Here is a 15,092-nt window from a genome sequence, read left to right on the forward strand (position 1 = left end):
GAGGACAAAAAGCCCACCTACAATGAAATAAGAAAGATACTAAGGAAAATGAAGTCAGGGAAAGCAGCAGGCTCAGATGAGGTAATGGCAGATAAGATCAAAATGTCAGGTGAGTTAGAGGAGAAATTGCTCCTGAGTGTAGTCACTACCAGTATGTAAAGAAAGGCATATACCACATGGCTGGAGAATAGGTATTCTAATGCCAGTGTACAAGAATAAAGAGAACATTAACGACTGTGGGCAGTATAGAGGTATCACACTCTTGTTACACTGCATGAAAGTGCTTGAGAAGGTGATTGATAAATGAATATGTAGAGTAGTAGAAGGTAATATGGGAGATGAGCAGTTAGGATTCAGATCAGGATGCAGCACAACTGACCCAATGTCTTCAGTGAGACAGACAGTAGAATATAAGGTAGAGATGGGGAAAGAGTCTATCTGGGCATTCCTACACTTGGAAAAAGCATATGTCAAGGTCCCATGAAAGCTGATTTGGGCAGTCTTACAATGCTATAGAATCCTAGAAACATTAGAGGAATTACTGCAGGCAACATGTAAGGATTAAATGACACAACTGGGAACAATATTTAGACTTACAGAGGGTTTCAAAATGGGAGAAGGGGTACATCAGGTTTCAATTCTGAGTCCATGGCTATTCATACTGGTGATGGACTACATTACCAAACAGATTAGAGGAACACATCAGCAAAGTTACCATATGTAGGTGATGTGACATTACAAGCAGACTCTCAAAAGGAAGTTCAGCAAACAATAATTGACTGGAAAGCAAAAACTGAAGGCATGAAGGATGAAACTGAGCACAGACAAGACACTTGTCTTGGCAGCAAATAAGGAGAAACTGAAGAAGCTGAAAATTAAGATAGAAGGGAAAATAGTGGAACAGGTTAAGCTTTAAGAATAATGTGGGAGGGCTGCATGCGGAAAAGGAAAGTCTGAAAAGGAAATCAGAATCAGAAGGGTGTGTCATGGGGCAGTGTGTGAGAGAATGACAAATGAGCTGAAAAGTAAGGTGTACAAAACAGTGTTGTGACCAGCACTTCTGTATGGTACAGAAACCTGGACATGAAGGCAGAGCAGTTGAGGATGCTAGAGGTGATAGTGATGACATGCCTAAAATTGGTGGCAGGATGCACACTGTGGGACAGATGAAGAAATGATGACATCAGAGCAGATGCCAAATTAGCTCCAATTGCAGAAAAGGTCAAAGAGAACACATTATGGTGGTCTGGACACGTGCAGGAAAGCAAAATATGATTTTATGAAGAAGATTTGGGAGAGACAGGAAGAAGGCAAAAGGAAACAAGAATGCCCAGCAAAGAGAAGGATGGATTGCGTGAGAGAAGAGCAGTGAGAGAGGTGGTGACAGTTGATACAGTACACCGTCCTCATTTAGAAAATGGGAAAAGGTGGGGGGTGATGATGATGATGATGATAAGTTGGCTTTGAGATTACAAACTTTTACATTTAGCAGACAGTGCCTCAGTGATATGGTGCTCTGTAATTATGTTGTCTTCATAGACATGGCTACCTCTACCTCAGATAACCGAATTTATACTCCAACAGAGGTAACTGGCATTACCATACCCAAAAAAGGATGGATTAACAAATTTCTGTCCACATTTGTAAGACTTTGAGGCTATTGCAGTAGAGTCCTACACGAATAGCTGAATGTTGGAGGTACATTTACTTGATTTTCTTATCTAGATTACTGATTTCATACACAGTGGGGCAACAGCCCGAGTACCTGAAGTGACTCTCTTGGAAGCTGAACCTATGACAGGGTTAGTGCATGTATGAATTAAAAAAATATTTTGACTTACAATTTGACTACCAGCACCTCATATACTTTTGTCACCAGTATTAAAAAAATAAATTGTTAGTATTCAAACTTTCATTGGGTAAACATAATTATTTTTATGTAGGCTTTTCCTGCCAGCCTCTCTAATGAGTAAATAAAGAAATGGAGTACAAGTCTGATTAGTTAACTACAAATATATCAAGCCAACTGATTGTCATGGGAATGTTAGTACTTCTCTTGAACAACATGAGTCAGATTACTTTTAAAGCTTTAATGACCTCTTATATCTCATCTCTCAGCACACAAACACTGATTCGATTCAAGGTCATCACAAACAGATGTGAAGTTTGACACCACAAACTTTTTTAGCCATTTCAAAAGTATAGTTGTTGGCACTGCTCATCATACAGCATAAACGCACAGAACAGCCACTTTAGGCACAGCTTCCAGTCTACAGCATAGGATCTTTCTCCCAACCCATCCTTTGATAGACATGTTTATCTCTATGTCCATGTTAATGACTTAACAACATCAAACTGGAGAAAAAGGTTGAACTTAATTATATGCTTTTATAAAGTACTTCAACATAGTCCAGACTGCAAAGATAGAAAACACCATCCATCAATAGGTACATGAATTCAACATCACCATTAAATCCCAATGCATAAATCATGTGGCATCTGTTACTAAGATACTTTGTTACTGCAGAACATAATTATCCACAGCAAAGGTCATTAGTGATAAAGTCCCTTAGACTAACCTATCGATAGTTTGTTATCGTTAGTTGCTGAAACCACTCTCTGTCCCTTCAGTCATGAGAGTAGCCTCCTCTTTCAGAACCATTTCATATATGAAGGAAAGGAAAGGAAAGAATAGGAAAGGAAAGGAAATGAAAGGAAAGGAAAGGATAGGAAAGGAAAGGAAAGAAAAGGAAAGAAAGGGAAAGGAAATGATAGGAAAGGAAAGGAATGGAAAGGAAAGGAAATGATAGGAAAGGAAAGGAAAGGAAAGAAAGGGAAAGGAAATGATAGGAAAGGAAAGGAATGGAAAGGAAAGGAAAGGATAGGAAAGGAAAGGAAAGGATAGGAGAAGAAAGGAAAGGAAAGGAAAGGAAAGGAAAGGAAAGGAAAGGAAAGGACTCTGTGCAGATCTTTTGTCTTGGTATAGGGACCTGCTGTTCACTGTTACTGTTTACAGATAAAATGCCCAATGGTTCTCCTTTGTCTCCTGAAGTATGGTTCTGTTTCACACTCCTTAACACCACAACTATACCTTCTGACTCTGCAAATGACTTTGTGCAAGCAGAAAAAGAGTCACTGGATAAAGCCAAATCAGTCTCCACCTTTTTCTACCCAATATTATAACAGAGAAAGAAGAGCACTTCTCTCCTGAGTAACAGCAGAATAATCCTGGTCAGTTTTAGACTCTGACCCCCAAAATAATAACTGTCATCCTGGTCTCCACAACAAAATAGAATCCTCTCTCAGAGTGGATATGTTTCAGAATGGACTATAATTTGGTGGGGATCCCATCAACTTCCTGCCTGGGCTACCATGGTGTGTGATGTGCCCATACAGGTTTAAGCTCTGTTTCTAGAATCTCTGTCCAGCCTAACTTTATAACCCAGTCATTCCATTCTAATGCTTCAGGGAGACCTCTCAGTTTCAAAAATTTAAAACAGGTTTTATCTTCATAATCAGGTGAAGACTCTTTGACACAATAAAGTTTTCTCTCAGAAGCCATTAATTTAGCCTTAGACTCAGTGATTTCAGCAAATAAATATTTAATGACATCATCATATTTATTAAGTGTGGCCTCAATATCCTAAAGTCTTTTAGTATCTGACTCTACACAATCCTTAGTTCTCTGTTTGTTCTCCTCAGAATGCTGGATCATCTTTTCTAGTTCCTGAAAGCAAGTCTTCAGTCATACTGCTGGCTGTTGCCCCTCATTCCATGAAGTGGCTGAGACATTTTCCTTTGTGCCTTAGCGTTAGCAATGGCAGTTCTCATTTTTGTTTGGTTGTTTTTACATTTCTCTTTTCACACTTAGATGTCCATCAGTACATGCTTACTCTTACTCCTTAGACATGTAATTAGGGGTTTAGCCAATCTGAGCCATTCAGAGATGGGAAAGATGATGCAATGTACTGCTCAGGGTGGCCCCATGGCAGAAGTCCCAAGGAGGGAGGTGTTTCACTGTAATTTGTAATTTTGGTTGTCTTCCTTGGATGGTCTGTATATCATAAACAAAAATAATATTTGATTAAGTTAAACAAGATATATTGTGTATAAGAATATCTGAAGAACACTGCTGAAAATCTGAGTTTGGAGGAAGAAATGGTTACTGCAGTGAAGCTAAAAAGTGGAGACTCTACCAAAGGGCTATTAATTCAATTTAATGTTAATTGTTGAGAGTATTAGCAGAAATTAACCATGATCAGTGGTATTTAGCTTGATTTTGGCAGGATATACACACAATCTAGAAGTAGATGAAGTTTAAAATAGTGGGTTTTTGCACGATAAGTCCTCAAAACACCACATAAGCAGCAGGTGGGTGAAGTTTGAGATGGGGGACATATCACCTGTTAAACAGATGGAATATGTGGAGAGTTACACAAAGGAAAAAAGAGCTTACTGTTTTAAGTTAATAAAGTTTATAAACTGTTCTTTTGGTTGTTTTTGTTTTATTTTTTGTTTCATATGGCTTTACCGTCCTTTTCGCTGATTTTATTTTTATTTTACATGCTGAATATATGACTTTATGCTTGAGGATATTTAATTGAAGCACTCTCGATACTTACTAAACAAACCTCTTACTTGCACAAAAAACTTCATCTGAAGGAAATGCACTGCAGCTGACTTGAAATATTTGATAACATGCTTATGTTTTAGAGTGCAAATCATAAGAATTTGTTCATGTTTATGTTTTATGTTGGGGCAGCCTTTATAATCAGTAATCTGTTTCTTTTATGACAAAGTTGACATTGTTATGTTGCAGCAGAAATTTACTTACTCCTACTTCATGGGTCTATATTAAATCAGCAAACGCTTAAAAAAGTAAACGCTGATTGATCGACCCCATGTAAGCGAAAGCTTACAATCCCAAACACTTAGAACAGCAATTTTTTTCCAAGGGGAAAAAAATTGCTGTTCCAAAAAAGAAAAAGAAAAAACTTTAAAACATTACATAAACTGGGTGGCATCACCCCCCCCACACCCCCCGACGTGGGAGGCTGTGCCCCCAACACCCCCCTACTTAAATATACCAACTCCGAGATTGCACTAAAGTGACGAAAATGGCAAAATAACAAAGGTGGCCAAGTGATTTCTTTCCCAGGGAAAGAATTCACCTATATGCCATTTCGGTATTTTACCGTTTCGTGCTTTCAAGTTCGATCAAGACGCATTTGAAAGAATGCGTCTTTGATCATATAATAGGGAGCTTACTTCATGCTCTAAAAAGTGTGCTCTAAGGCATGAGGGGGGTGCATGGTACAGAGATTACTGCACACCCGAGTGAGTGCCTTACAATCCCTTGGTGTAGGCTTATGTCTTTGCCATGCACACCCCAAGCGCACCCAAGCGAGTACCTTACAATCCCTGGGTGTGGGCTTATGTCTGAGCCATGCATGCCACAAGTGCCGTATTGCACATATAAAATGGGCATCTGTATTTCTTGTGGTTTGAATTTTATATTTAGTACTTTCTGTGCGGTGATTATATGTTTTTTAGAGTTTTTGCATGTATAACAGAGCAGTTCTTATGCCCATTTTAACAAATTTATCATTGTGCATGGTTGTAACTTTTTAAATGTGTGAAACTTTGGTCTGAAATTTTCAGGGTAACCATTTAAGGACTTCTGTCAAACTGTTATGCACTACTTCACAATTCAATTTATTATACGGGTTCTAAAACGTATACAATACCTTAAATGAATGAGTCTAAATGAGGAGATTTAATCTCAGTAACACAGTGCTTCAAAAACATGTATACTGCTTTCCAAATAACAACACCTCAAAAATATTCATAAGAGTGATTGTTTTGGTAACAGCCAAAAAGTGGTTCCTTGGTGACTTGGAACCACTTTTTGACTTTTACAGTCGATTCAGGAATATTGGTGTGTTTTGGTAACAGCAACAAGAACTAACAGACATATCTATGCTTCTGGTAGCAATTCCCAAGAAACCAAAATAACAAAAAAAAAATATATATATATATATATATATATATATATATATATATATATATATATATATATATATATAATGCAGTAATGCTCCACATACCCCCATAATTTTTATTAAGCTGGTTGTTGGTTTAGCTGATAGTTTGCATTTTGCTTTCATTTAATTGGATTGATATAATTGTGTATGTTCTTTATTTTAATTCTAATATACATTTATATCCATGCAGTGTTCTACTTTTGTGTACTGTGTTTTCAGATTTATATCTTAGGTCAAACGATGCTTGTCAGAAGCTTTCTACTGCGTGTGTGTGTGTGTGTGTGTGTGTGTGTGTGTGTGTGTGTGTGTGTGTGTGTGTGTGTAAAAATTGATTCACATGTTAGAATGACTGCTTTCTGTTGCTCTAGTGACAACTTTTGCATCCTGTTATTCACTTCCTGTCTGTTTCGACATTTCTTCTTTTTCTTATTTTGGAATTTGTGCTTTAACTTTCTTTGGGAATTTTTTTTAACTTTTTTGGATTTCTTATAATATTCTTGATCAGATAATATACACAAGTCTCATTTTTAGTGCATTACTGCAAAGCATGTTTAATTTATGTCACAGACCCGATTCTAGTGTCTTTTCATATTTTATCATTTTAATGAAGACTTGGTAATACACTCCAGCTGGGCACATGTATATCGTAAGTTTGATATTGCTTTAATTGATTTACTGCTTTTTTCAGTATTTCTGTGTTTTATGTTTTTTTAATATAGTAGCAGTTTGTTGGATTTTGACATTTGTGAGGGGGTGGGGATTTGTGACATAATGTAGCCCACACTACTTTTTTCCTTTGCATGGAACAGATGTAATACACAAGAAGCTAGAAACTTGCAAAGTTTTCCTTGTCCATTTTATAAACCGCTTCAACATATCTTGCTGAAATATTATTGGTTGTCACTTAAAAATATAAATTGCAGATGAACAGATATATCAAGAGTACTATTTAATTAATTTGACAGGTTTGTAATCATTAAGTAGACAATTACTGTACAGCACAATACTGTATAAATTTTGATCCACAGATTATCGTGTTTTAGAGAAGATCTAGCAAAAGGAAAGAGATGGTTAGATGCTGTTTGAAGAGTCTGGATTCAGATATTAACTATAAATACTTTTTTGAATTGCATACAGATGAGCTAACCCATTTCCTTATTGGGATGAGGAGTGGGGGGTCATATTTTAGCTCTGCTGTATATGATGCATGATGTTTTGGAGGAGGTTTAAGAGAAGACATGAAATGAAGAATTTATTTAATGTTGGATTGATTATATTGTATAGAACAATATTTGTGATGTATAATGTTTGCAAATCTGGACTTGTTAATATGGTTTGATTACTTTTACATAAATATAAGTTTGTCTGTGTCACAAGTGATAATTTGATAAATATGTTTAAAAATAATAATAGGAAATGATTGAAAAAGGTTAGATGATACTCCTGCCAGGTATAGCCACAGAAAACAGGAAATTATAGGACATTTGTAATAAATGACTAGAGAAACAGGACCAGAGAGTGTTTGCCTCTTTGATGCAATCAAGACATTATAGTGTGCACAATGAGATGTCATAACCTTGGCTAGAAAATTAAATTGCATCAACATAGCCACTACCATTAGCCTATTTTGGAGTATAACAAATGAGAAAAACATACAAAACACGTACAGTGAAGCACAAACATTAGTGCTGTAGAAAACATATACGGTAAAATATACTAAAAAACATTTGTAATATTTGGGTTTGACTGCCACTGAACAGTTAAAATTAAGCAGAAACTCACCAAAGTTCATTCTATCACACTCTTACTGTATACAAAATTCCATAAAATAGGCTAAAACATATGAAGACAACCAAATCCAAAAAAATATATAAATAATAATAATAATAAATATATATATATATATATATATATATATATATATATATATATATATATAAAGAGAGAGAGAGAGAGCTGTACTCTGTAATCATTTACCATCCAGCTGCAGCTCTGCTCCAGATGTCTACTAACTGCATGAAATAGTTACAGGTGACAGTGAGTTGGAGCGGCTTACGTTTTTCCTGCATACACATCATTAAAGCAAAGCATACTTCTCAACCTTTTGGCACAAGAATTCTACATAAAGCCAAAAATAATGGTGGGACAAAGGCTAAAAATAAGGATAACTTTTAAATATTGCTCTTTTAAACTTAGACATTGCTAGAATAAAAGATGCTGTTTTAGCATGCATTTTCTGAATGATATGAAGTTGGACATTCGAAAGTCTGTCAATATATATCTAGGTAACATTGCAAATTGGTCTCTCAATAATGCCTGTGCAGACAACTAGCAACTTGTTGAGTCTTTCGGCTTTTTCCCGGTTAGGGATCGCCACAGCGGAACTCCGGTCCACTAATGATTGGTAGTTGATTTTTACGTGCCGAGTTACCAGCCCTGACACACAACCTTCAAGGTACACCCATTCGCGCATGTCTCCACGCAGAAGACGCTCTAGCAACTATTACTTTCTGTTGAAGCTTTTACCATCCATGCTCTTTATTTAGAATATTTGCATATTTTAGGTCATCCAGTACATCCACCTTGTGGTGTATTTGTTATTTCCTGTTACTTTCTTTTTCATTGTGTAATCTTCCATACAGTTTTTGTATCCTTGGTATATAATTTTAGACTGGGTTTATGCTATTACAGTTTTGATTTCTTCTTTAGTCTTGCCAAGTCCATATTTCTTCCTTTCTAGCCAATTATTAACTTTATCATAAACCTGAATTATCCTCCTTTGCAAAACCAAGACTGGCATGTTGTCATCCTCTATTCACTGGCAACCAAACCAGTGTTTAATTGTACCATATAAACCTCATGCCATGTGTTAATCATTAACTGACCTCCATATATTGACCTAAGCTTCTTTTGAGTTTAGAACTTGGAAACCGGTATATTGTAGACGGTGACATTAAAATTGTATCATTACAGACATCCTAACTAGAAAGCATTGAACACCACAAAGAGGAAACAGGTAAGCTATAATGTACATTAGCTGAACATTATAAAGAAATAACAGACCACCCAGGCATGTTGTAACACCCTTTCACAGGCAAAGTGCCTTGCCTCTCCATTCCTGAAAGGTACATTTCCCATCACAGTTTATACTTATGGAGAAGTAAGGTACAGAAACATATATATATATATATATATATATATATATATATATATATATATATATATATATATATTTATGCATTACTTTGCAGCATGCCACTGCCAGTTAATGGCTTTTGCGTTTCTTTTATTGTTGTTCTAACTTAGCAGCACTACCACTGTCAATAAACAGCTTTTGTTTCTGTTTTTGTTGTTCTAACTTTGAATTGCCACAGTTTGACAGCTGCTTTGACACTTGTCAAAACAGCTATCAAATAGTGATGCTTGTCATCTATTTTCACAGCTGTCAATCCAGGGGTGTTGGTTATTTAGTTTGCTCAGAGGTTACAGAGCTAGTAAGAAGCTTCTTAGCACTGTGATTTGAATCTGGAAGGAGTCTCTGGTTCACCATTTTTGCATTTTGGTCTTTACATAGTGTTAAAGGCCTGCTGTTTCTGAGGACTGACTAATCATGTTTAACATTCTGGACAGTCACTTTCTAAAATACTGTATTATATACTCTTCAGCTTTCCCCCCCATATGTATCCCTTATTAGTGGATTGGTCTTTTCTACCATGGCGATGTGACTACCCTTGAGTCCCAGCTCCCTCAGTACTGAAACAGTTTGGACAATATTTATTATATCTCACCAATCTGAGATCTCCAGCTAACCCCTCAAGACTGGTGAAGCAGGCTACACAGAGAGGGTTCAGATTTGGGAGCCACCAGTACTATGCACACATGCTGGAGTTAATTCCATGTTGTAACTCTACATTCCCTTACATTTTGGGCTGATGTTACAGAGGCTTTGAAATGATGCATGAGGAACTGTCTTCCTATGTAGGATTGACACCTCAAGTTGCCTGAACTTAATTTGCATCTGCACAAAGACTACTCAGCTCAAGTGAATACTGCTAACAGACTCATGCCTAAGCTACAGGTGCCCTACATATCTCCTCACCCTTTACCTGAAGAGAGATAAGCAGGCAAGGCCATGCCACCTTCCCCACCCATACTTGAACCAGCAGATGCTCTGGCTACTAGCCAAACTCAGGTCACCTGGATAATCATCAGGTCTTTACTCTGGCATGCAAATTGAGTTGGGAGAGTCATCAGTTTCTACAAGTAAATATACAGTGACTCTCCTTGACCTTTTCCAAAAAGATGCGCACACCAATTTTTTTGTTATTATAAATTTTCTAGAAGGGTAACAGGGTGTTGATTTATCCATATTTAAGACATTGCATAATATTTCTTTAAACTAAATATGTATTTTTTTATTTTCTTCGTATTAGACTGCCACCACCTATTGGTTTCCCATCTCTAGTCAGAGATTATTAAAACACTCCATGATTTTCTTTTCTGACATGTTGACCCCACCAACAACAACAACAGTCTGCCAGGGTCCATGCAAGACAGAAAAAGGATCGCTGTGGAGAGAAAACAATGTATTCTCAAAATGCCAGCTGGAATAGGTCCCTCTGTAAATGATATGAAACATGTAGAGAAGCTCTGACCTGCTAAATTATAAGAGTGTTTATCTACACCATTTCACATCCTGCTTTATTCCAGATGTCTGTAATGTTTGATGTCTGATGCCATTTCATTTCTGAAACTGGATTACCTTAGCCATACACAGAAATCCACTGCAAATAAAGCTAAACTACCTTAGTGTTACAACATTGTTTTACAGATACAGACTTGTTTTTGTCTCATTTGTTTTACTAATCATAACTCATTTTGCAAACATGACAAGCCAGACAGTATTCATTGTTCTGCAAAAAAACTGTATGCGTGGTTATTAAAACATCTATAGAAATGTGTCTTATTATGCCCTTAGGTGCATGGCTGCTGTAAAACAAAATGGCCCTTGGTGTAGTTTATTACCACATCAAGAAGTACACCAGCCCATTCATAGCTGACATTCATGGTGCCTTCCGAGAAGGTCAGTTCTTGCCATTCTGAATAAAAGTTGAATCTAGTTCCTTAGTTATAAGCTGGTGCAAAAGTACAAATCTATGTATCATGAACATTGTGCTGACCTGAATCTTATTATTGTATTTTCTCTTATATGATGGATAGACTTTAAGGCTGAAGGAATGTGTTTGTTATACACTTCTCCTTCTACAGACTACACATTTTTAAACACCCTACCACAGGTGGCACCACAATGATAGGTGGACCACACCACTGGGTGTTGCTTTCTTGATTTTGACTAGATTTGCTGTTGGCCATTGGGTGTACTTTGAAGTAATATGTAACAAATATTCTAGTATGTCTTGCATGACAGTTACAAAATAGCAAAAGTTCACACAAATGTACAGTTGTGATTGCCATGATGTATACAGTATACAGCATAAAGAAGTCAGCCACTGTAGTTTGTATGTGGAGTGCTTTTCCATTCATTATACTTAATAGTGTCAGGTAGCTTATCATAGGATCACAGGAGATTACTAGGTTAATGGCTCTGGGGCTCTTACAAGCCTAGCCAATAGTTTATCCCCAAAAAAGAAACCTCAATCAGCACCTGTTGCCCCTGTCAATGAGGGACACAGGTGGAACCCCTGGGACAAATTTGTGGTTGCCCATCCACTCGTCAAGATTGTGCTTGAAGAGGGTCAGTGACGTACTTTGTTTGTGTATGGGGAGTCTATTCCAGAGGTAGGGCAGCCTCTGGGAGACAAGCCTGTCTCTCCAGCAGGTTTTGTTAATGTCACATATTAGATTAAAGCCTTTCAATCGGGTACTACGTGAGGAGTTAGACTTATGGATATCGAGCATCTCTAGTAGAGCAGGGTCCAAGATTGCCTTGTAAGTGAGACACAGAGCACATCTGAGCAATCTGTATGATACAGAGTAGAGTGATATTTGAGCCACACAGAACAGGTGTTGGAGACCATGGATTCTCTTTGTGAGGTATTTATGTGGCCTTTCCAGTTGGTGCAGGTGTTTGGAGAGGTACATACCAAACAGGGTGTTGTACTCAATTATTGGCCTAATGAGGGAGGAGTACAGAGAGGTAATAACCTCCTTTTTTTCTGGATGCAATAACTTTACTTATGAGATGAACCAAGTAAAAGACTTTTCTGACTACTACTGCTACATGATGGTCACGTGAGATTGTTGTCAACTTGTGTACCCAGGTCTCTCACCACAGGTTGTGTGCTTAGACAGTTGTCGCTAATGTGGTAATCAGTAGGGGCCATGTTTTTGCAGAATGGTATGATAATACATTTTCTTGCATTTAACTTAAGGCCAAGACTTTGGCACCAGTCATTTGCTGCTATGAGACCCTCTTGATGTATGTTAACATCATTTGGGGAGTCAATGACAGCACCCAACTTACAGTCGTCTGCAAACTTGGTCAGCCACAGGCCTTTTGTCTTTGCCTGGACCTCTGAGAAGTAGATGCGAAACAACAGGGGTCCCAGGACAGATCCCTTGGGGACACCACTAATGACAGGTCTGCTATCGGAGGTAGTGGCACCTATTTTGACCTTGTGGGTCGTATCAGTGAGCCAGTTGGCCACCTACCTGATGAGATAGGGATTTATGCCAAGTACTGTTAGCTTTTTAATGATGCCTGAGTGGGGGACTGTGTCAAAAACTAAGTCAAGGTAAGCTGTGTGCACTGACTTTCCCTCATCTAGTGCCTTGGTAACAGTCTCAAAAAAGCAACAGGCAAGATCTCCCCTTGACGAATCTGAACTGGGTGGGGTCAAGTGCTTGGAGATTGCCTATGTCCTTGTTTATGAGGTCCATAATAATATGCTCCATGGCCTTACAGATCAGACATGTCAAGCTAATGGGGCGATAGTTTCCAGGGTCAGTAGTGGTACCACCTTTGTGCAAATGGATGACAATGGCAGTTCTCCACTCTGCTGGAATGAAGCCTATACTTAGGCTATGGTTGAACAAGATGCTCAATGGAGAGGCTAGTTCTTGCTGGAGACATTGCAGAATACAGCCTGGGATACTATCATCTAAACTGTATTTATCTTCTAAACTGTAAGGGAAATGACAGGCACCAGAATTCCTACAGTAATAATCCAGTAATTTTAAACTACTTAAATAAAATAGTAAATCAGGCAGACAGGTCTCAGTCTTGAGTTCCAAATGAAGCTAAATAAAATCTCTAATAACCATTTTTCCATTTGTGTGGGAAATGTATATACTTTTCCTAAATATGCTATTTCTCCTGATTCATGCCTCTTTAACACTTCCATTACCCAGTGAGTTTTAAAAAACTGCCAATATAACACTTCCAATACCCAGTGAATTTAAAAATCTGCCAGTGCTTTTAAAATCAGTCCAAAGTATGCATGTCTATATGCAGCACCAATGTCAGAACAAAAGCATGATTTTTGTTGTTTCTTTTAAGGTTTCTCATTCTCCACTGCTTAATCATAACTCCAATATTCTACCCATCACATTGCTCCTACTGCAGACTAAACTCAATGATATTGTGAGAAATAAATACTGTAAGCAGGAAGCACAAAGTCTGAGCAAACAATGACTTCTTCGTACCTGCTGTTTGTAACTGGAATTCCTCAGCTCTGGACAGGGGAAGCCACTGGAACATTATCATCTACATTTTTAAGTAACTACATTTGTTCAATGTTTATAAGCAGTATCCATCAAGTAAAAGTGAAAGATGAAGAAGTGCTATAAAGAAAAATGCAATCTTTAAAAAAATTACTTATTAGAATAATGTAGTCTTTTTGAAAGAGTGATTGGATGTTCTCAAGGGTTTATTGCTATTCAATTTCACCTGCGTTGCAGGCTCATAACAGGACCAGATGTTCATCTCAATGTATTATGTATGAGTAGGGCAAGCCTTTCCTACAGGAAGAATCATTGTCTGATTCTTTGCTTTTGTTGCCAAATGTCATTCTACCATCTGCTGTAATGCTATTAAAACAAAACCTCATCTATGCAGCACAGCCCAGATGAGAAGCTGTATTGTACTTTCAATGGAGCCTTCCCTTCATCACATTCAAAGCAGGCTGGACAGAAACACTGAGTGGTTCAGGCTGGCCCAGCAAAGTAATATAAGTAATGAACTGCAACAGCAGGTACAGAATGTTAATGTACATCTCAAGTGCAGTCTATAGTACAAGATAAATGGTTGAGTGTCCCCTAATCCCTGAGAACTCTATAATGCCCATCCAGGACTTACTTATTATGCTTATTTCATTTTAATCTGCTATGATATGGACTGAAACTTATTTATTTAATAATAACACCAAAATCTATTAACTCTAAAATGATCGAAATACTAAATAACAAGTTAATAATGCATACGATTCAATAATATAATATGAACTGGTGAAATTAAATATGCCTTTGTAGTGTGATTTATCTAGCTATCTACCTATCAGTCTATCTGTCTATCTAATTATCTCTCCATGCAGTGCCAATGGTGCAACAGATAGAACACTCACCTTTGGTGCTAGGCCATCAAGGGCTGTGGGTTATTTTCCTACCTCTGTGATTGTATTCATTTTCCAGTAATGAAACTGCAGTGCCACATTAGGGGTGTTGCACTCTTGAGTGTACCATACTTTGGATGAAATATCAAGTTCATGGTAGCTCAGGTGGATATAAAAGACCTCAACACAATTAATGAAAAGAGTAAGGGTGCTTATTAACAACATTTACACTCATTTCATACCATGTGGGAAAAAACTCTAAATCAACTATTTACTCTCTCATAGTTTTATATTCATATTTAAAATTGTTTACCAGTTATCAACACGATAGAACATAATTAAACAATTATCCAGGCTTTCTTCCGCATCTTCTTACTTCAGCTAATACATAACTCTCTTCCATTTTCTTGTTATACAACAAATTCTCACATCTTTTTTAGCACAGCACCCATACTGTCACAAACAGTACTTTATCACA

The 15,092-nt window shown here is 37.4% G+C and overlaps 1 protein-coding gene across 1 annotated transcript in view; it reads right to left on the reverse strand.

Moving 5' to 3' along the window:
* Positions 1-15,092, reverse strand: part of LHX4 (LIM homeobox 4) — a 347,516-nt gene that overhangs the window by 235,934 nt on the left and 96,490 nt on the right. The window lies entirely within an intron of this gene.

This window comes from Protopterus annectens, chromosome 10.part0 (assembly GCF_019279795.1).
Source record: "Protopterus annectens isolate FY-2018-M chromosome 10.part0, PAN1.0, whole genome shotgun sequence".
NCBI lineage: Eukaryota > Metazoa > Chordata > Ceratodontiformes > Protopteridae > Protopterus > Protopterus annectens.